We start from the raw sequence: 21,845 nt of genomic DNA, 5'->3' as shown, positions 1-21,845 counted from the left end.
TTTGATGGCAAAGTAATGTCTCTGCTTTTTAATACGCTTTCTAGGTTGGTCAAAACTTTCCTTCCAGGGAGTAAGCGCCTTTTAATTTCATGGCTGCAATCACCATCTGCGGTGATTTTGGAACCCCTAAAAATAAAGTCAGCCACTGTTTCCACTGTTTCCCCATCTATTTGCCATGAAGTGATGGGACCAGATGCCATGATCTTTGTTTTCTGAATGTTGAGCTTTAAGCCAACTTTGTCACTCTCCTCTCACACTTTCATCAAGAGGCTCTTTAGTTCTTCACTTTCTGCCATAGGAGTGGTGTTATCTGCACATCTGAGGTTATTGATATTTCTCCTGGCAATCTTGATTCCAGCTTGTGCTTCATCCAGCCCAGCCTTTCTCAAAGGAGAGGTAAATTGTTTCCTCTTTCAACAGTGACCACAGAGAAGAAAGCACAGGGCCTAGTTGGGCCTCTCAGAGTTCTGGAAACTTCAAACACATTCTACACAAAAAAATCCTGCCTGGGCTCATAAGCCAGGTGACCCAAAAGATGTTCAGCTTGGAGCTGGGCCTGGGCCAGAAAGGGGTGCACAGCTAGCAAGTGAGGTGAGGCAAGCCTGCTACTCGGTTCGGCGGACGTGGCAGACCCTATTATCTTAGAGACAGGCAGGTGAGGGGCTTGGTGGTAAGCTAAAGTGAGGATCGCAATGCAGGTCCTCAGGGCCCTAGAGCCAGGACATGGCACCCACAGCAACAGAGGCTTGTCCGTGTTCCCAAAAGCAGCTTCTGGCAAACTACTAGGCATTTGTAGAGATAGATGGCTACCATGGGACAGAGACCATGAGTCACAAATTGTATAGCAGGCCTCCAAGACTGAAAACTTGGTCAGGCCCACAACGGCAGCCAATCTAAGAAGTGGTTTGTCAGGACTGAGCAGGAGGAGGGCACTGGACAATCAACAGACAGAATAACTTCACCAGCATTTGTAGCTGGCCATCCCACCCAGGCCTGGCCCAATGGGCACATGAAGAGTGGGCCTCTGTGGCAGGCAACAGAGAACACAATGGGCCCCACACTTCATGGGGATCTCAATCCTGAACTCCATGGAGTCACTAGGGCCCAGTCATTTCTTGGGTTGGGTTGGGTTGGGTTGGGTGAAGTGGAAATCTGGACTCCTCTAGCTGCCATCTTGGTTCAGAACCTCTTTCCTGCTTCCTGCCTTTTATCGTTCAAAGCATTAACCTTCCCTACTGTCAACCTCCTGCATTCCTCACTCTGTCTCAGTAAGTCCTTCCCCGACGACCTAACTCATACTATAACTCAGACTCTGAAAGTCAACTGTTTATAAACATTTATATATTATATCCATGTATATAATTCACATCTATGCAATTAAAAAAAAAGAAACTGGGAAAAAAATATTTGCAAATCTATCACAGGTAGGGTGAACCTCAGTATTCTACAAAGAGACTTGAGAAGGTGATCAGAAAAAAGCAAACCACTCGATAAAATTTGGCTAAAAAATCCCACAGTTCTGGGACTTCCCTGGTGGTGCAGTGGTTAAGAATCTGCCTTGCAATGAAAGTGGCAATGGTTCAATCCCTGGTCCTGGAAGATCCCACATGCCACAGGGCAACTGAGCCCATACACCACAACTGCTGAGCCTGCCCTCTAGGGCCCATGCTGCACCAAGTGAAGCCACTGTGATGATAGTCACATGCACCACAACTAGAGAGTAGCCCCCACTTGGCACAACTAGAGAAAGACCACACGCAGCAATGAAGACCCAGCACAGCCAAAAATAATTAAATAACTTTTAAATCACAGTTCTTCGGAAAGATAACAAATATCATTGTTTAGAGGCAGGAGAGAGTCATGACAAGAAAGGGACAGAAGGACATCTTCTTAGGAGATAGTAATGCTTTTTCTTAAGCAGAGTAATGGTTACAATTGTGTGTTTACTTTGTGAAATTTAATCAAGTTTTACACTTTAAATTAACATCATTTTTGTATGCTGTCCTTCAATAAAGTCTTTAAAATTAGTTAAACATGATTTTTCACACAACTATAAAGAGAGAAATGCATATCTAAGCAACAATGAGATATAATCTATAACCTGTGAGTTTGGCAAAAATGCAAGAGTCTGACAACGTACCAGGTTCCCCAGGCTGCAGAAACAGGAAATGTTTGAGACCTCTCCGGGTCATCCTGGCGGCCCCCGACAAACCGTAATCTCCCAAATGCACAGTCATGATGACCCAGGATTTGCTTTGTGAACAAGCTGGCCGGTCTCGTCCTGCAGCTCCCTCCATCGACCCCCTGAAGCGGCCAGCTGCAAAACCCCTGCGTTCTCCCCGGAGCTGGAAAGTGTGCGGCGAGCGCAGCGACCTCCAGCGCCACAGCAGCTTCTGCAGAGCGGCGGGGGCCAGGAAGACGGACGGTGCCGAGGGCTGAGAGGGACGGCGGCGGTCACGCCCCTGAGGGGCGGGGCGGGGCATGCAAATTAGGACCCTCTTCTGCGGAAAGATGGGCAGGGGTGCAAAAAGGAATGTGAATGTTGTAGAGAACAAGTGCAGTTCCACTGTTCCTGGAGCAGACACAGGAGAGTAAGCCAGAAATGTCCACTGAGGGTTGGGATGCTCGCCGTGCATTTACTGGAGCTGAAAGGAAGACGGTGACAGCTAGCACAGAGCATGTGGTATCGCTTCTCCGCCTTTTGGTTAAGATCAAGTGTAGTATCTGTTCTTATCAGTTTAATATGTGATATGCTCTCTATCCGAGGACAATATATTAGGTGGGTTTTGGAGCAGGGAGTGGGAATAGGAGCTTGCTTCGTTCACTCCACGGACAGACCTTGTCTTGCAGTACTTCCAGGAACGGTGCACGCCTCTCAGGGAAAAGAGAAAGTATGAACAACAGACTTGTTACACCTTTTTCAGTGCCTTCCTCGTCTTTTTGTTACTGGGTACAGATCTATACGGGGATTTCTGTTTTGTTTTGCCCATGTGTGTTTTTCTATTTTCTTGTTTGGGCAGTTTACTTAGGAGTACTATTTCTTGTAAGGGTTATATCCATGCACCAATTTTATGCTAAATTTCTCTTTTATCTTTCAAAGCACTGTAATAAGGCTGTGTCCAGCTCCCTTAGTAGTTTTGTTTGTCTTTAGTACTGGATTATTTCTTCTATCCTGTGACAAGGCACTGCTCTCAACACCTAACAGAACTTTGAAACAGTTCAGGGTTGCTGGAGTCCCCAGCAGAAGACTCTCAGCTCTAGGAATTTTTTAAATTCATGATTCCACCCAAGTGTGCTTTTCCTAAAAGAAGAAACTGAAGAACAGAAAGGTTAAGAAGCTTGTCCAAAGTCACCCAGATAGAAATTAGCAGAAGTGAGCTGTGAACAATCATTGTACAACAGAAAACATCTACATTTCCTGGGCCTCACACCCAAGAAGGAAATTGTCATTTGATTATCTGATAAGGGCGCTGAAACTGGCAATCTCACCCCACCTTTCATCCTTTGCCTTCGCCAGGAAAGGTGTTGATGAATAAATGGGAAGGAGGTAGTGGGGCAAGTTGGAGGTGAAGGAAGGGGCCCAATTTGTCAGCATAACACCAGGTTGTAGGCCTACCCAAGTCCAGTCTCCTTTAAATGGGAACTCCAGTCCCCACTTTCAAATCCAGCCTGGGGCCCAGGGAGACTTCCTCCATTAGTGACCATTTTATTTCCTGGCAGCCTCACCTCTGCAGCCCTTTCTGTCCACAAGATCATAGCCCAGGACAGAGTGCATTGGAGGATACATTACAGAGAATATTTGAACATTCTTACTTTGAGCATTCACAGATGGAGTGCCTGCCAGGTTGAAGATCTCAGTGCCTGCCTTCATAGAATGGACATTATAAAGAGGAAGAGGGAGAGACACACAGTGACTCAAGAGGCTCATTTCAGATAGTGATACAAGCCATGAAGGAAAATAGGGAAGTGTGCTGGAGAGTGACTGGGGAGAGAGCTATTTTACATGGGGAAGGGGTGTTCATGAAGGCCTCTCCAGTGGTGACATCAGAGGCAAGATTAATTGGTCAAGAGTCAAGGAAGCATTCCAGGCAGAAGGACAGACTAGTTGGAACCTATCTAGTTCCTCCCATTAACTCCCTGTCCTGGGTCAGATTCCAGTTGCTGAGTGATGTTCTTCATCAGAGCTGTCTCCCCACCAAAGTGCTGAGCCCAGAAGCTGGTTCTTCACAACCACAGCTCTGCAATGCCCAGCACTGTGCTGGCCACACAGTAGGCAATCAGAAAATCTTCCATGGTTCATGACTACATGATGGATTGACTAAATATACTCAAGGAGTTCCTTGAGTGTGGGAACCAAGCACTCAGCCTTAACTGGGAGTTTCCTGGTCTGGGGTCCCTGACACCTTGAGGGTTAGGACGGATACCTATAAAACCCTGTACTTTCAGGCAAGGTCTGGGTGGTACTGAACCCTCAGGACTTTACTGGGGAGGAGAAGAGTTCTTGGAGGAGAAAATCAGAGGCCATGGGAGGGATGGCACTGGAGAGAGAGGCTGCCCCCACCTCCAAAGCCTGGTGGGCTGAACCCTGGGCTGAGAGTCATCATGAGGCCTGTCCTGTCAAGTAAACTACCTGGAAAAGCCACCTCGCCCTGGGAGCCTTGGTTTCCTAAGCATGTAATGAGGGGCTTAGATGATTCCAGGTCCCTTTCCCCAAAACAGCCCAGGCTCTGGAGTAGGGGAAAGTACAACATGAGTGGAGCTCACCTAGGAAGCAGCTGAGGACATCCTTGTCTCCACTGCCTCCCAACCGAGTACCTGAGTACACAACTGAAGGGAGGAGAGGAGTCTGCAGGAGGAGGGATGGGAGGGGAGAGGAGGTTCAGGCGCAGCTTCTGCCAGGGAATCACAAAGACACGTATTTCAAATCCCAGCTATGCTTCCTCAAGAATAAAACAAAGAGGGAATTCCCTGGCTGTCCATTGGTTACAATTCTCTTCTTCCATAGCACAGGGCACAGGTTACATCCCTGGTTGGGATCTAACACCCCAAGGCCAAAAAAATTTTAAAAAATGGGGAAAAAACTGTGGTGTTGGAGAAGACTCTTGAGAGTCCTTTGGACTGCAAGGAAATCCAACCAGTCCATCCTAAAGGAGATCAGTCCTGGGTGTTCATTGGTAGGACTGATGTAGAAGCCGAAACTCCAATACTTTGGCCACCAGATGCGAAGAGTTGACTGACTGAAAAAGACCCTGATGCTGGGAAAGATTGAGGGCAGGAGGAGAAGGGGACAACAGAGGATGAGATTGTTGGATGGCATCGCCGACTCAATGGACAAGGGTTTGGGTGGACTCCGGGAGACAGGGAGGCCTGGCGTTCTGCAGTACATGGGGTGGTAAAGAGTCTGACACGACTGAGCAACTGAATTGAACTAATTAGAATGCGTGTGAAAAAAAGAAAAAGAAAAACTGTGGGAAGGGGCTCTTAGAGACCCTTTTCTCCCGCCAGCGGCCCATTCAGAGGCTGCTAAGTTGCTTCAGTCGTGTCCGACTCTGTACGACCCCATAGACAGCAGCCCACCAGGCTCCCCCGTCCCTGGGATTCTCCAGGCAAGAACACTGGAGTGGGTTGCCATTTCCTTCTCCAATGCATGAAAGGGAAAAGTGAAAGTGAAGTCGCTCAGTCGTGTCCGACTCTTAGTGACCTCATAGACTGTAGCCTACCAGGCTCCTCCGTCCATGGGGTTTTCCAGGCAAGAGTACTGGAGTGGGGTGCCATTGCCTTCTCTGCATTCAGAGGCAACTCATCCAAAACCAAGTCCCAGAGCCCAGGCCAGGGCGGAAAAGGTGCAGATGCTGCCACCTGGTGGATGAGTCTGTCACTGCCTAAGTCTGAAGCAAAGTGGAGTGAAGTTGGACAGGTTCCTTTCCTTCCTTCTGGGGTCTTTTTGTTTGTTTCTTTTTCTGGCGATGCGACCCAGTTTGTGGGATCTTAAATCCCCTACCAGGTATTGAGCCCTTGCCCTTAGCAGTGAAAGCGTGGAGTCCTAACTTCTGAATTGCCAGGGAATTCCCCTTGAGTCATCCTTTCAGACAGGACCTTCACTACAGTTTGAGGTTGGGAATGGAAAAGCCACCCTTCTCAAGTGGTTTTTGTGGAGGTAAGATCAGATGTAAATGAACATTTTCTGAGCAGGAAATCTGATTTCAGTGACATTTCTTATGCTTTTACTGAGGGCCTAATAGCTGGTGCTGGGAAGGCAGAGGCAGGAGGAGGCTGGAGGGTGGAGAAGGTTGTGAAGAGGCAGTTGCAGCAGGTGGTGGTGTCTTAGGAGACAGATCCACCCGGGGACAGATTCCAGCATCCATCTGCCCGGGAGACTGGCACTTGGGGAGACCTTGGCATCAAGAGGGCCCTTGGGTGATCAGCAAGAAACAGCAGCCAGAGCCCCAGAAGGGTGACAGTGCCATGGGAGCAACAGCCAACAGCTGCGAGGGGGGAGGAACAAGCCCACCAGAGAGGGACAGGGAGGTGAGTTGAGGGGAGAGAGCCAGGCTCATGCTGTACAGGGAACTCGCTGTCCGCCAGTTATCCGAGCTGACGGACTCTTTAAAGCTTTCACAACAGGGGCCAATCCCCAGAAACTTTATAGGTTTTATTAAAAATTTTTTTTACTTCTCTGGCTGTATCGGGTCTTAGTTGTGGCACACAGGCTCCTGAGCACTCTGAGTTAGTTGCCTCAAAGCATGGGGGAATTTTAGGTCCAGACCAGGAATCAAACTGTGTCCCCTGCATAGGGAGGCGAATACTTAACCACTGGACCACCAGAAAGTCCCTGATTCAGCTTCTTGATTTCATAGATTTCTGTCAAGTCACCCATGTTGTTTGACCCACATTGGGAGGGGGCATAGCTTTGAATGGATGCATCCTTAAATTTGGGAATTTGTCAGTATCATGTAGAGGACTTGATAAAAACAGAGCTGGGGCCTCCTTCCAGAATTTCTGATCAAGAAATGTGAAGAATTTGTCAGGCCCAAGCTAAGAACATTATACATTGTCTCATTGGACCCTCAACCATTCATTCAACACTTATTCATCAAGAGTCAAGTACATTCAGAGCACTACCATAGGTGCTGATAATACACCTGCAAAGAAAATATTTACCATCAAGGTGAAAGACAATACAGCACTAATAGCTGTATGTTTGTGAATATACCTACATTCTATGTGTCTGTGTCCATATCTACATATATGTCTATGCCATGTGAGCATCATGGGTGTCAAAGCAGCTTGGTATCCCAGCAGAAACATAAGACCAGGGAAAGTGGGATATGAAACAGGAATCCTCAGGGTGAGTAGGTAGAGATAGCAAGACTGTAAATTGGAATCAAATGCCTATTTTACAGGCAAGAAGTAACTTTCCCCAAGGTATACTCATCAAGACATCCCCCTGTGTTTTCATTCCCACGGGTAGATTCACTAGCACCCTCATCAGAGAGGCATTCTTATTATCCCCAGTTGGAATATCAGGACCTCTGGTTTTAAAAACCTGAGGCCCCAGTAGTTAGCAGGATGCTTGAATGCAAATCCTGACTTCTTTTCATATTAAGCAAGTTTCTTAGCCTCTCAGCACTTCCATTCGCAGCAATGCTTTCAAGAAATATATGTCACAAACATAAATTTTTTTCCCTTAGGCCATGCTGTGTGGCTTTTGGGATCCCAGTTCTCCAACCAAGGATGGAACCTAGGCTCCTGCACTGAAAATACTGAAGCCTAATCACTGGACCACCAAGGAATTCCCTTGCCCACGTAAATTTAAATATTCTTAGGCATATAAAAAAATAAAGAGAAGTGAGTAAAATTAAGTTTAATATGCTCTTTACTCAGTGCAGTTCAGTTCAGTCGCTCAGTTGTGTCCGACTCTTTGTGACCCCATGAATCGCAGCACACCAGGCATCCCTGTCCATCACCAGCTCCCGGAGTCCACCCAAACCCATGTCCATCGATTCGGTGATGCCATCCAACCATCTCATCCTCTGTCGTCCCCTTCTCCTCCTGCCCCCAATCCTTCCCAGCATCAGGGTCTTTTCCAATGAGTTAACTCTTCACATGAGGTGGACAAAGTATTGCAGTTTCAGCTTCAATATCAGTCCTTCCAGTGAACACCCAGAACTGATCTCCTTTAGGATGGACTGGTTGGATCTTCTTGCGGTCCAAGGGACTCTCAAGTTCTTGACTCAAGATATCCCAAATTCTCTGGTGGTCCAGTGGTTAGAACTCCATGACAAGGGCAGGGGTTCCATCCCTCTTCAGGGTTCTCACAAACCCTTGCAAAACCCCCACAAATAAAACACAATATCTAAAATATCATTTCAATATGTAATTAATATCAACATTACAGAGATTTTCTTTACAATTTTTAATACTAAGTCTTTGAAATCACATGTGTGTTTTCCACTTTTAGTACCTCTAAATTGGGAGGAACCACCAGCCCAGAGCTCCCTGGCTGCATGTGGTTAGTGGCTATGACAGCTCAGATCAACAGAATGTTTCCTGTTGTTTAGTCGCTGTGTCCGACTGTTTGGGACCTTGTGACCCGCCAGGCTCCTCTCTGTCCACGGGATTTCCTGGGGAAGAATTCCGTCATGGGTTTCCATTTCCTCCTCTAGGGGATCTTTCCGACCCAGGGACCGACCCCGTGTTTCCTGTATTGCAGGCGGATTCTTGACACTCTGAGCCACCAGCGAAGCCCACAGCTGGGGAGGAGGGGCAGGGAAACGCGGGCCTAGGCGGAGGCAGCTTTCGGTAGAAAGCCCGGGATCGGTTTGGTTCGTAGAAGCACCGGAGGACGCGGGCGCCGGAGTCGGAGTGAACCCCTCGCGCGGCCCGGCCCCGCCCTCCGCATCCACACGCCCCCTCCCTTCCCCACTGCGGGCCATCCGCCTTCCGCCCGGCAGGGAAGCCCCCTCTCCAGACACCCGACCCGACGAAGCCCCCCTCTCCGCAGGCGGAGGCCTGTGTAACACCCTGCAGTCCGGGCGTTTCTAGCGACTCAGTCTTCAGGAAAACCCTGGGCCAACAGCTCGTCGCACGGGTCCCTCTCGCCGCCCACCCCGCACGCGCTCCGGTCGGGTCCCTCCTCTCCACCAGCACCAAGGAGGAGCTCCCCTGCCGCAGCCCCGAGGCCGTCCCCAGGGCGCTGGGGTCCCGCCGGAGCCACGCCTGCTTGGCGACAGAGGGCGGGTCATGCAGATACCAGACGGCGCTCCTGCCCGAGAACGACGAGGCCACAGCAGATGCGGCATTTCTCTTTTACAAGGTGGATAGTAAAGCCTGCTCGAGAGTCTGGTGTAGTGCCGCCATCGCACTGTGCACGAGGCAGAGGAAGGGAGACCTGGAGTGAGCGGGGACCCGGGTCACACTGAGTGCAACATGCAGGCCAGCAGGACGGTGACAGCGAGGGGCGGGGGCTCGGTATCGCTTCTCGGCCTTTTGGCTAAGATCAAGTGTAGTATCTGTTCTTATCAGTTTAATATCTGATACGTCCTTTATCCGAGGACAATATATTAAACGGGTTTTTGGAGCAGGGAGTTGGAATAGGAGCTTGCTTCGTCCACTCCACGCATCGACCTGGTATTGCAGTACTTCCAGGAACGGTGCACCCTCTCAGGGATGGCTATGGTACCCAAAAGTAGAAACTGCTGCGTTTCTCTTATAGGTTGAGTCACTTTAGAAGGTCTATTTCTATCCTTGGCTGATTCATGTCAATGTATGACAAAAACCACTACAATTTTGTACAGTAATTAGTCTCCAGTTAAAGTAAGTAACTTTTTAAAAAGGGTTTATTTTCCTCAGGTTTTCTTAAGTTTGCGAGGGATCTTGGCAATTATGGGAGACTAACTAATTTGGATGAGGAAAACTACGAGTTAAAAGTCACTCTTTTTTTCCAGAACATTGTATCACTTTTTTTTTCCTTTTTCATTTAAAACTCTGTGCAATCTCTTAGGTGATGGCACCCCACTCCAGTACTCTTGCGTGGAAAACCCCATGGACAGAGGAGCCTGGTAGGCTGCAGCCCATGGGGTCGTGAAGAGTTGAACACGACTGAGCAACTTCACTTTCCCTTCTTCACTTTCATGCATTGGAAAAGGAAATGGCAACCCACTCCAGTGTTCTTACCTGGAGAATCCCAGGGATGGGGGAGCCTGGTGGGCTGCTGTCTATGGGGTCTATGGGGTCTATGGGGTCTATGGGGTCTATGGGGTCTATGGGGTCTATGGGGTCTATGGGGTCTATGGGGTCTATGGGGTCTATCGGGTCTATGGGGTCGCACAGAGTTGTACGCGACTTAGCAGCAGCAATCCGTTAAGAGTTTCTACATTTCTCTGCCTGGTAAGTGCAGCTTTATGTGGTTCACTTGAGCCTTGAGTTCTCTGAAAGGCTGTCCTTTCAGCTCTGCAGTCTTAGGGGTGCTTTCTCCCTGCCCACAGTCATGTCCAACTCAGAATACTGGAGTGGATCAAACCCAGCTCTACTGCACTGCATCGGATTCTTTACCACCTGAGCCACGTTCTCCAAAAGACAGCCCCTTCTGCCCTGCAGTCTTGGAAAGGGCGCTTCCAAGCTCCCACTTGATATTCCCTCCCAGTTCCTCCTCATTGCATCCTCAAAACAAAACCAGAACACTAGCTTGAACTTTCCTGTCTTCCAACTCTGGTTGTCTCCAACATTACTCAAGTGTTCATGTTTCCTGATTTCAAGCAGTTCCCGCTGAGAGTCACTGAGATCCACCTGAAGTCTAGGTTAAAATGATGGGCTTTAAACTCAGTGTGTGTCAGTTGTACTAACTGGGATTTCATTTATACAGGTAACTGACTGACAAGGAGAGGTCAGTGCCACTGAAGGAGATTGTACTATTCCTTAGCATTCCAAAGAGAAGGGTGCCTACAGTAAGACCACTGTGTCTTCTGTCTTTTGGATACACAAGGCAGGCAGTTCAGGTCAGCACAAAGTTCAAATCATGTATAAGCGAGAACGAATTCCCCATATTGTCTCCTTTTGTCGTTTTCCGTTGATTCGGGCATTGACCAAGATCTAGGTGCTGGGTGCTGGTCTAAGTGCACCAGACAGCATGGTGGGAAAAGCAGCTGCTGTGGGAATCTGCCCAGGTACCTCCGGACAATTGCACTCATCTCGTGCTAATAAGGTTATGCTCAAAATACTCCAAGCTAGGCTTCCAGAGTCCACGAACTGAGAACTTCCTCATGTGTCAAGCTGGCTTTTGAAAAGACAGAGGAAATTTTTACTTATGAGTTTACTTATGAGTACTATTTCTTGTGAGGGTCATGTCCATGCACTAATTTTATCCTAGAGAAAGAAAGGGAAATGCAGAAAAACCTCTACCTCTGTTTCATTGGGTCGGCTAAAGCCTTTGACTGTGTGGATCATAACAAACTGTGGAAAACTCTCAAAGAGATGGAAATACCAGACCGTCTTAGCTGTCTCCTGAGAAACCTGTATGCGGGTCAAGAAGCAACAGTTAGAAGGCTCTGTGGTACAACTGACCAAAATTGAGAAAGGAGTATGACAGGCTATTTCTTGTCACCCTGTTTATTTAGCTTTTACACAGAGCCCATCATGTGAAATGCCAGGCTGGATGAGTTACAAGCTGGAACCAAGATTGCCAGGAGAAATATCAATAACCTCAGATCTGCAGATGATACCACTGTATCTTTCTTGGCAGAAAGGGAACAGAAAGAGCCTCTTGCTGAGAGTGAAGGAGGAGAGTGAAAAGCCAGCTTAAAACTCAATATCGGACTTCCCTGGTGGTCCAGTTGTTAAGAATCTGCTTGCCAATGCAGTGGACCCTGGTTCAAACCCTGGTCCAGGAAGCCCCTGTGACACAACTACTGAGCCCGCCCTCTAGAGCCCATGAGCCACAGTTAGAAAGTAGCCCTCGCAACTAGAGAAAGCCTCATGCATCAACGGAGACCCAGTGCAGACAAAAATAAATAATTAAATTTTAAAATAAACCTCAATATTAAAGACACTAAGGTCATGACATCTGGTCCCATCATTTCATGGCTAATAGAAGGGGAAAATATGGAAGCAGTGACAGATTTCCTCTTCTTATGCTCTAAAACTCACTGCAGCTGGTGACTGCAGCCAGGAAATTGGAAGATGATTGCTTCTTGGCAGGAAAGCTATGACAAACCTAGACAGAGTATTAAGAAGCAAAGACAACAGTGTGTCACAATGGTCCCTATAGTCAAAGCTATGGTCTTTCCGATAGTCATGTACAGACACGCGAGCTGGACTACAAAGATGTCAGAGGCCAAAGAACGTATGCTTTGCAACTGTGGTGCTGGGAAAGACTCCTGAGAGTCCCTTGGACTGCAAGGAGATCAAACGAGTCCATCTTAAAGGAAATCAACCCTGAATTCTCCTTGGAAGCACTGATGCTGAAGCTGAAGCTCCAATACTGAGACCACCTGATGGGAAGAACCCACTCATTGGAAAAGACCCTGATGCTGGGAAAGATTGAAGGCAGGAGGAGAAGGAAGACAGAGGATGAGATGGTTGGATGGCATCACCACATCAAAGGACATGAGTTTGAGCAACTCCAGGAGACAGTGAAGGCCAGGGAAGTCTGGTGTGCTGAGGTCCACAGGGTTGCAAAGAGTCAGACAGGACTTAGCAACTGAACACCACCACATCCTCTATGCCAGGACATTTTAGTAAATGGATTTTTGGAGCAGGGAGTTGGAATAGAACCTTGCTCCGTCCACTCCACCCATTGACCTGGTATTGTAGTACCTTCAGGAATAGTGCACCCCTCTCAGGGAAAAGAGAAAGTACGGACTACAGGCTTGTTACATCTTTTTCAGTGTCTTCCTCGTTTTGTTTCTGGGTACTGGTCTTATGTGAAGGTTTCTGTTTTGTTTTACCAACGTGTGATTTTCTGTCTCCTTGTTGGGGAGGTTTACTTATGAGTACTATTTCTTGTGAGGGTCATATCCATGCACTAATTTTATGATAAATTTTCCTGTATCTTTCAAAACACTGTAATAAGGCTGTGTCCACCTTCTTTAGTAGTTTTGTTTTTTCTTAATACTGGATTATTTCTTCTATCCTGTGGACAAGGTGCTGCTCTCAACACCTAACAGATCTTTGACACAGTTTGGGTTTCCTGGAGTCCCCAGGGGAAGACTCTTAATTCTAGGAATTTTTTAAATTCACGACACCACCCAAGTGTATTTTCCCTAAAAGAAGAAACTGAAGAACAGAAAGGTTAAGTAACTTGTCAAAGTCACCCAGCTAGAAATTAGCAGATGTGGGCTTTGAACAGTATCTGTGAAACAGATATTGTTTCCTCCACAATCTTTGCAACTACTTTAGCACTTCTCTTACATCTCCTGGTCCTCTCACCCAAGAGGGAAGTAATTCACTTGATTAAAGATAAGAGAGCTGAAACTGGCAGTCTCACCCACACCCTTCATCCTTTGCCTTTGCCAGGAAAGGTGTCGATGGACAAATGGGAAGGAGGAGGTGGGGCAAGGTAGGGGTGAAGGGAGGGACCCAGTTTGTCAGGACAACACTGGGGCCTACCCCCGTCCAGTATCCTTTAAATGGGAACTCCAGTCCCCATGTCCACATCCAGCCTGGGGCCCAAGGAGCCTTCCTCCATTAATGACCATTTTGTTTCTTGGCAGCCTCATTTCTACAGCCCTTTCTGTCCACAAGATCACAGCCCAGAACAGAGTGCATTGGAGAATTCCCTACAGAGAACATTGGAACATTCTTATTTTGACAATTCATGCCTGAGTGCCTGCCAGTCTGAAGGCCTCAGTGAAATGAACGAGGACTCGTCCTCATGGAGTGAACATTATAAAGAGGAGTAGGAAGACCAGACAGTGACTCAAGAGGTTCATTTCAGATGGTGATATAAGCCATGAAGCAAAACATGCAAATGTGCTGTAGGCTAACTGTGGGGAGAGCTACTTTACATGGAGGAGGGGGTTACTCATGAAGGCCTCTCCAATGGTAACACCAGAGGCAAGTTTAAGTGGCCAAGAGGCAAGGAAGCATTCCAGACAGTGGGACAGACTAGTGGGGGCCTACCTGCTTCATCCCATTGGCTCCCTGACCTGGGTCAGATTCAGCTACTGAGTGGAGGTTCTTCCTCAGAGCTGTCTCCCCACCCGAATAAGCGCTGAGCCCAGAAGCTGGTTCTTCACAGCCACAGCTCCGCAGTGCCCAGCACTGTGCCTGCCACACAGTAGGCAATCAGGAAATCATCCATGACTCATGACCACCTGATGGATTGACTATATATACTCAAGGGTTTCCTTGAGTATGGGAACCAAGCACCCAGCCTTAGCTGGGAGTTTCCTGGTCTGGGGTCCCTGACACCTTGGGGGTTGGGAGGGATGCCTATAAAACCCTGCACTTCCAGGCAAGGTCTGGGTAATACTGAACCCTCAGGCCTTTACTGGGAAAGAGGGATTACTTAGAGGAAAAAGGGAGAGGCCACGGGACGAATGACTCTGGAAAGAGAGGCCCCCCTCAAGGCCTGGTGGGCTGAACCCTGGACTGAGAGTTATCATGAGTCCTGTCCTGTCAAGTAAACTGCCTTGGAAAAGCCACCTCCCCTTGGGAGCCTTGGTTTCCTCAGCATGTAATGAGGGGCTTAGATGATTCCAGGTCCCTTTCCCCAGGACAACCCAGGCTCTGGAGTAGGGGAGGGTACAGGATGGGTGAAGCTCACCTAGGAAGCAGCTGGGGACATCCTTGTCTCCACTGCCTCCCAACCGAGTACCTGTCTGAGTGCACAACTGAAGGGAGGAGAGGAGTCTGCTGGAGGAGGGATGGGAGGGGAGAGGAGGTCCAGGCGCGGCTTCCGCCAGGGAATCACAAAGGCATGTATTTCAAATCCCAGCTTTGTTTCCTCAAGAATAAATTGGAGAGGGAATTCCCTGGTGGTCCAGTGGTTAGAACTCCATTCTCACACTGTACAGGACACAGGTTACATCCCTGCTTTGGGAAATAAGATGCCAAGGCCAAGAAAAGAAAGAATAAAATGGAGAAAACACAACCTACTACTTAGAATGAGTGTGAAAAGAAAAACTGTGGGAAAGGGCCCCTTAGAGACCCTTTTCTCTGGCCAGGGACCCACTCAGAGGCAACTCAGCCAAAACCAAGTCCCAGAGCCCAGGCCAGGGCGGAAAAGGTGCAGATGCTGCCGCCTGGTGGATGAGTCTGTCACTGCCTAGGTCTGTCTGAAGCAAAGTGGAGTGAAGTTGGACAGGTTCCTTTCCTTCCTTCTGGGGTCTTTTTGTTTGTTTCTTTTTCTGGCCATGCCACCAGGCTTGTGGGATCTTAGATTCCCCTACCCGGTATTGAACCCTTGCCCTTGGCAGTGAAAGCTTGGCGTCCTAACCACTGAACTGCAAGGGAATTTCCCTGGAGTCTTCCTTTCAGACAGGACCTTCACTACAGCTTGAATGTACAGAGGGAATGGAAAAGCCACCCTTTTCAAGTTGTTTTTGTGGAGGTAAGATCAGATGTAAATGAACATTTTCTGAGCAGGAAATCTGATTTCAGTGACATTTCTTATGCTTTTACTGAGGGCCTAATAGCTGGTGCTGGGAAGGCAGAGGCAGGAGGAGGCTGGAGGGTGGAGAAGGTTGTGAAGAGGCAGTTGCAGCAGGTGGTGGTGTCTTAGGAGACAGATCCACCCGGGGACAGATTCCAGCATCCATCTGCCCGGGAGACTGGCACTTGGGGAGACCTTGGCATCAAGAGGGCCCTTGGGTGATCAGCAAGGAACAGCAGCCAGAGCCCCAAGAGGGTGACAGGGCCGTGGGAGCAACAGCCAGCAGCTGCGAGGGGGGAGGAACAAGCCCACCAGAGAGAGAACAGGGAGGTGAGTTGAGGGGAGAGAGCCAGGCTCATGCTGTGCAGGGAACTCACTGTCCGCCAGTTAGCTGAGGGACTCTTTAGACCTTTCACGACAAGGGCTAATCTCCAGAGACCTTATATGTTTGATTCAGCTTTTAAAAAATGTATTTACTTATCTGGCTGTATCCGATCTTAGTTGTGACAAACAGGTTCCAGAGCACTCAGACTTAGTTGCCTCAAAATATGGGGGAATCTTAGCTCCACACCAGGGATCGAACTACATTGTCCCCTACATTGGGAGGCGGATACTCAACCACTGGACCACCCGGAAGTCCCTGATTCAGCTTCTTGATTTCATAGATTTCCGTCAAGTCAACCACGTTGTTTGGCCCACACGAATGGGTGCATGCTCAAATTTGGGTTTGTCAGAATCATCTGGAGGACTTGATAAACACAGAGCTGGGGCTTCCTTTCAAAATTTCTGATTCAGAAATTTGAAGACTTTGTCAGACCCAGCCTAAGCACATTATACATTGTCTCATTGGACCCTCATCCAGTCACACAACACACATTCATCAAAAATCAAGTACAATCAGAGCATTACCATTGGTACTGAGAATAGACCAGCAAAGAAAAAGTTTCCCATCAAGGTGAAAGACAACACAGCACTAATGGCTGTATGTTTGTGAATATACCTACATTCTGTGTGTCTGTGTCCATATCTACATGTGTATCTATGCCATGTGAGCATCACGGGTGTCAAAGCCACCTGGCAGCCAACAGAAATACAAGACCAGGGAGAGGGGGATGTGAAACAGAAAGGCTCAGGGTGCGTAGGTGTAGATAGTTTGCAAGACTTCAAATGGAATCATTTCTATTTGACAGGTAAGAAGTGAATTTCCCCAGAATATACTCATGAAGACATTCCGATGTGCTGCATTTCCTCATGTAGCTTCGCAAGTACCCTCATCAGAGAGGCATTCTTATCATCCCCAATTAAAATATCAGGACCCCCAATTTAAAAAACCTGAAGCCCCAGTGGTGAGAAGGATTCTTGAATGCAAATCCTTACTTTTTTTTCACATTAGGCAAGATGCTTAGCCTCTCAGCACTTCCATCTGTAGCAGTGCTTTCAAGAAATAAGTGAGGCACACACATAACGGTTTTTTTAAGTTTGGCCACACTGTGTGGCTTTCGGGGTCCCACTTGTCCAAACAAGGATGGAACGCAGTCTCCCCCACTGAAAGTGCTGAGGCCTAACCACTGAACCACCAGGTAATTCCCTCCTGCAGGTAAATGCAAATATTCTTAGGCATATAAAAAAATAAAGAGAAGCGGGTGAAATTAAGTTTAATATGTTCCTTAACTCAAGATATCGCAGAGATTCTCTAGTGGTCAGTGGTTAGAGCTCCATGCTTTCAATGACAAGGCAGGGAGGGTTCCATCCCTCCTCAGGGTTCTTGCAAACCTTGGAGCACACCCCACCCCACCCCACCCCACCCCACACACAAAACAGATATCTAAGATATCATATGTAATTAATATCAACATTACAGAGATATGTTACAATTTTTAATACTAAGTCTTCGAAATCCCATGTGTGTTTTCCACTTTCAGTACCTCTGAACTGGGAGGAACCACCTGCCCAGCGCTCCCTGGCTGCCTGTGACTAGTGGCAGTGACCGTTCAGATCAACGGAATGTTTCCTGCTGTTTAGTCGCTAAGTAGTGTCCGACTGTTTGGGACCTTGTGACCCGCCAGGCTCCTCTCTGTCCACGGGATTTCCTGGGGGAAAATTCCGTCATGGGTCTCCATTTCCTCCTCTAGGGGATCTTTCCGACCCAGGGACCGACCCCGTGTTTCCTGTATTGCAGGCGGATTCTTGACACTCTGAGCCACCAGCGAAGCCCACAGCTGGGGAGGAGGGGCAGGGAAACGCGGGCCTAGGCGGAGGCAGCTTTCGGTAGGAAGCCCGGGATCGGTTTGGTTCGTAGAAGCACCGGAGGACGCGGGCGCCGGAGTCGGAGTGAACCCCTCGCGCGGCCCGGCCCCGCCCTCCGCATCCACACGCCCCCTCCCTTCCCCACTGCGGGCCATCCGCCTTCCGCCCGGCAGGGAAGCCCCCTCTCCAGACACCCGACCCGACGAAGCCCCTCTCTCCGCAGGCGGAGGCCTGTGTAACACCCTGCAGTCCGGGCGTTTCTAGCGACTCAGTCTTCAGGAAAACCCTGGGCCAACAGCTCGTCGCACGGGTCCCTCTCGCCGCCCACCCCGCACGCGCTCCGGTCGGGTCCCTCCTCTCCACCAGCACCAAGGAGGGGCTCCCCTGCCGCAGCCCCGAGGCCGTCCCCGGGGCGCTGGGGTCCCGCCGGAGCCACGCCTGCTTGGCGACAGAGGGCGGGGCATGCAGATGCCAGACGGCGCTCCTGCCCGAGAACGACGAGGCCACAGCAGATGCGGCATTTCTCTTTTACAAGGTGGATAGTAAAGCCTGCTCGAGAGTCTGGTGTAGTGCCGCCATCGCACTGTGCACGAGGCAGAGGAAGGGAGACCTGGAGTGAGCGGGGACCCGGGTCACACTGAGTGCAACATGCAGGCCAGCAGGACGGTGACAGCGAGGGGCGGGGGCTCGGTATCGCTTCTCGGCCTTTTGGCTAAGATCAAGTGTAGTATCTGTTCTTATCAGTTTAATATCTGATACGTCCTCTATCCGAGGACAGTATATTAAATGGATTTTTGGAGCAGGGAGTTGGAATAGGAGCTTGCTCCGTCCACTCCACGCATCGACCTGGTATTGCAGTACTTCCAGGAACGGTGCACCCCCTCGGGGCCACTTACGGAAGTATCCAAAGACAGAAACTGGCTCTTTCCTCAATTCAGCTAGAACCTGCACCTTGTTTTTTCAGGTTTCCCTGGAGTCTGGTAGCTGTAGTTTGTGTCACCCTCTTAAGTCTCTATTTTCCAGAAAATCATCTCCTCTTGCCTTACAGTTTTGGCAAAGCGGTCTTCCTGCTCTCGTATTTCACCCTGATGTCATCTTCTAAATGAGAAACCGGACCACGAGCTGGAACCTTCTGTTTCTATGCCCTGGCCTTCTCTTGAGGACTCTGACGTTTCTCCTGTGTTCTGTTTCCTGTCTTCAAGCAGTTCCTGCTCGAAAACGTGCACTTCCACCTGGAGTCTAGGTTAAACTGATGGGATTTCCACTCAGTGTGTTGGTTGTACTGGGATTTCATTTATCCAGGTGACTGACAAGGAGAGGTCAGTGCCACTGATAGAGTTATGTTATTACTTAGAGTTCCAAAGAGAAGCGGGCCTAAAGTAAGACCACCATGTCTTTTCGATACACAAGGCAGGCTTTGGAGGTTAGCCCAAAGTTCAAATCATGAATAAGCAAGAGCGAATGCCTCTTGCTGAGGGTGAAGGGGGAGAGTGAAAAAGCTGACTTAAAACTGAATCCTGGACTTCCCTGGTGGCCCAGAGATTAAGAATCCGCTAGCCAAAGCGAGGGGTTGGTTCAATTCCTGGTCCAGGACGATTCCACATGCCTTGGGGCAACTAAGCCCCTTTGATACGACTACTGAGCCTGTACTCTAGAGCCCATAAACCACGATTAGACGGTAGCCCCCGCTGGCAACTAGAGAAGCCTCATGCATCAAGGAAGACTCCCTGCAGTCAAAAATAAATAATTAATTGTTTAAAAACCACAATGTTAAAAACATTAAAATCGCGACATCGGGTCCCATCCGTTCAGTTCAGTTCAGTTGCTCAGTCGTGTCCAACCCTTTGCGACCCCGTGAAACGCAGCACGCCAGGCCTCCTTGTCCATCACCAACACCCGGAGTCCACCCAAACCCACGTTCATTGAGTGGGTGATGCCATCCAACCATCTCATCCTCTGTCGTCCCCTTCGCCTCCTGCCCTCAATCTTTCCCAGCATCAGGGTCTTTTCCAATGAGTCAGCTCTTCGCATCAGGTGCCCAAAGTATTGGAGTTTCAGCTTCAACATCAGTCCTACCAGTGAACACCCGGGACTGATCTCCTTTAGGGTGGACTGGTTGGATCTCCTTGCAGTCCAAGGGACTGTCAATAGTCTTCTCCAACACCACAGTTCAAAAGCATCAGTTCTTCGGCACTCAGCTTTCTTTATAGTCCAACCCTCACATCCACACATGACCACTGGAAAAACCATATCCTTGACTCAGATATGCAGATGACACCACCCTTACGGCAGAAAGTGAAGAAGAACTAAAGAGCCTCTTGAGGAAAGTGAAAGAGGAGAGTGGAAAAGTTGGCTTAAAGCTCAACGTTCAGAAAACTAAGATCATGGCATCTGGTGCCATCACTTCATGGGACGTAGATGGGGACACAGTGTCCGACTTTATTTTGGGGGGCTGCAAAATCACTGCTGGTGGTGATTGCAGCCATGAAATTAAAAGACGCTTACTCCTTGGAAGGAAGGTTATGACCAACCTGGATAGCATATTTAAAAGCAGAGACATTACTCTGCCAACAAAGGTCTGTCTAGTCAAGGCTATGGTTTCTCCAGTGGTCATGCACGGATGTGAGAGTTGGACGGTGAAGAAAGCTGAGCGCCGAAGAATTGATGCTTTTGAAGTGTGGTGTTGGAGAAGACTCTTGAGAGTCCCCTGGACTGCAAGAAGATCCAACCAGTCCATCCTAAAGGAGATCAGTCCTGGGTGTTCATTGGAAGGACTGATGTTGAAGCTGAAACTCCAATACCTTGGCCACCTCATGTGAAGAGTTGACTCATTGGAAAAGACCCTGATGCTGGGAAGGAATGGGGGCAGGAGGCGAAGGGGACGACAGAGGATGAGATGGTCGGATGGCATCACCGACTCGATGGACATGGGTTTGGGTAGACTCCGGGAGCTGGTGATGGACAGGGAGGCCTGGCGTGCTGCGATTCATGGGGTCGCAAAGAGTCGGACACGACTGAGCGACTGAACTGAACTGAACTGACTAGACGGACCTTTGTTGACAAAGTAATGTCTCTGCTTTTCAATATGCTGTCTAGGTTGGTCATAACTTTCCTTCCAAGGAGTAAGCATCTTTTAATTTCATGGCTGCAATCACCATCTGCAGTGATTTTGGAGCCCAGAAAAATAAAGTCAGCCACTGTTTCCCCATATATTTGCCATGAAGTGATGGGACCGTCACCACATGGTCAACACCGAAATCAGATTGATTATATTCTTTGCAGCCAAAGATGGAGACGCTCTATACAGTCAGCAAAAACAAGACCGTGGCTCGGATCATGAACGCCTTATTGCCAAATTCAGACTGAAATTGAAGAAAGTAGGGAAAACCACTAGACCATTCAGGTACGACCTAAATCAAATCCCTTATGATTATACAGTGGAAGTGACAAATAGATTTAAGGGACTAGATCTGATAGACAGAGTGCCTGATGAACTATGGACAGAGGTTCATGACATTGTCCAGGAGACAGGGATCAATACCATCCCCATGGAAAAGAAATGCAAAAAGCAAAATGGCTGTCTGAGGAGGCCTTACAAATAGCTGGGGAAAGAAGAGAAGCGAAAAGCAAAGGAGAAAAGGAAAGATATTCCCATCTGAATGCAGAGTTCCAAAGAACAGCAAGGAGAGATAAGACAGCCTTCCTCGGCGATCAATGCAAAGAAATAGAGGAAAACAACAGAATGGGAAAGACTAGAGATCTCTTCAGGAAAATTAGAAATACCAAGGGAACATTTCATGCAAAGATGGGCTCGATAAAAGACAGAAATGGTATGGACCTAACAGGAGCAGAAGATATTAAGAGGAGGTGGCAAGAATACACGGAAGAACTGTACAAGAAAGATCTTCACGACCCAGATAATCACGATGGTGTGATCCCTCACCTAGAGCCAGACATCCTGGAATGTGAAGTCCGGTGGGCCTTAGAAAGCATCACTATGAACAAA

The 21,845-nt window shown here is 48.6% G+C and overlaps 3 non-coding genes across 3 annotated transcripts; all 3 read left to right on the top strand.

The window, feature by feature from the left end:
• The first annotated feature begins 2,685 nt into the window (after nt 1–2,685).
• Nucleotides 2,686–2,875, top strand: LOC145544068 (U2 spliceosomal RNA). Its single transcript, XR_014081291.1, has one exon. It is a non-coding gene; the product is annotated as a U2 spliceosomal RNA (small nuclear RNA).
• A 6,598-nt stretch (nt 2,876–9,473) lies between these two features.
• On the top strand, nt 9,474–9,664 carry LOC145544067 (U2 spliceosomal RNA). Its single transcript, XR_014081290.1, has one exon. It is a non-coding gene; the product is annotated as a U2 spliceosomal RNA (small nuclear RNA).
• An 8,867-nt stretch (nt 9,665–18,531) lies between these two features.
• LOC145544062 (U2 spliceosomal RNA) lies at nt 18,532–18,722 on the top strand. Its single transcript, XR_014081286.1, has one exon. It is a non-coding gene; the product is annotated as a U2 spliceosomal RNA (small nuclear RNA).
• The last annotated feature ends 3,123 nt before the right edge of the window (nt 18,723–21,845 follow it).

The sequence above is a fragment of the Giraffa tippelskirchi genome, chromosome 3 (assembly GCF_054371585.1).
Source record: "Giraffa tippelskirchi isolate mGirTip1 chromosome 3, T2T-mGirTip1v1.2.pri, whole genome shotgun sequence".
NCBI lineage: Eukaryota > Metazoa > Chordata > Mammalia > Artiodactyla > Giraffidae > Giraffa > Giraffa tippelskirchi.
The sequence above is the reverse complement of the archived record's forward strand: the minus strand, read 5'-3'. Positions and strand labels throughout refer to the sequence as shown.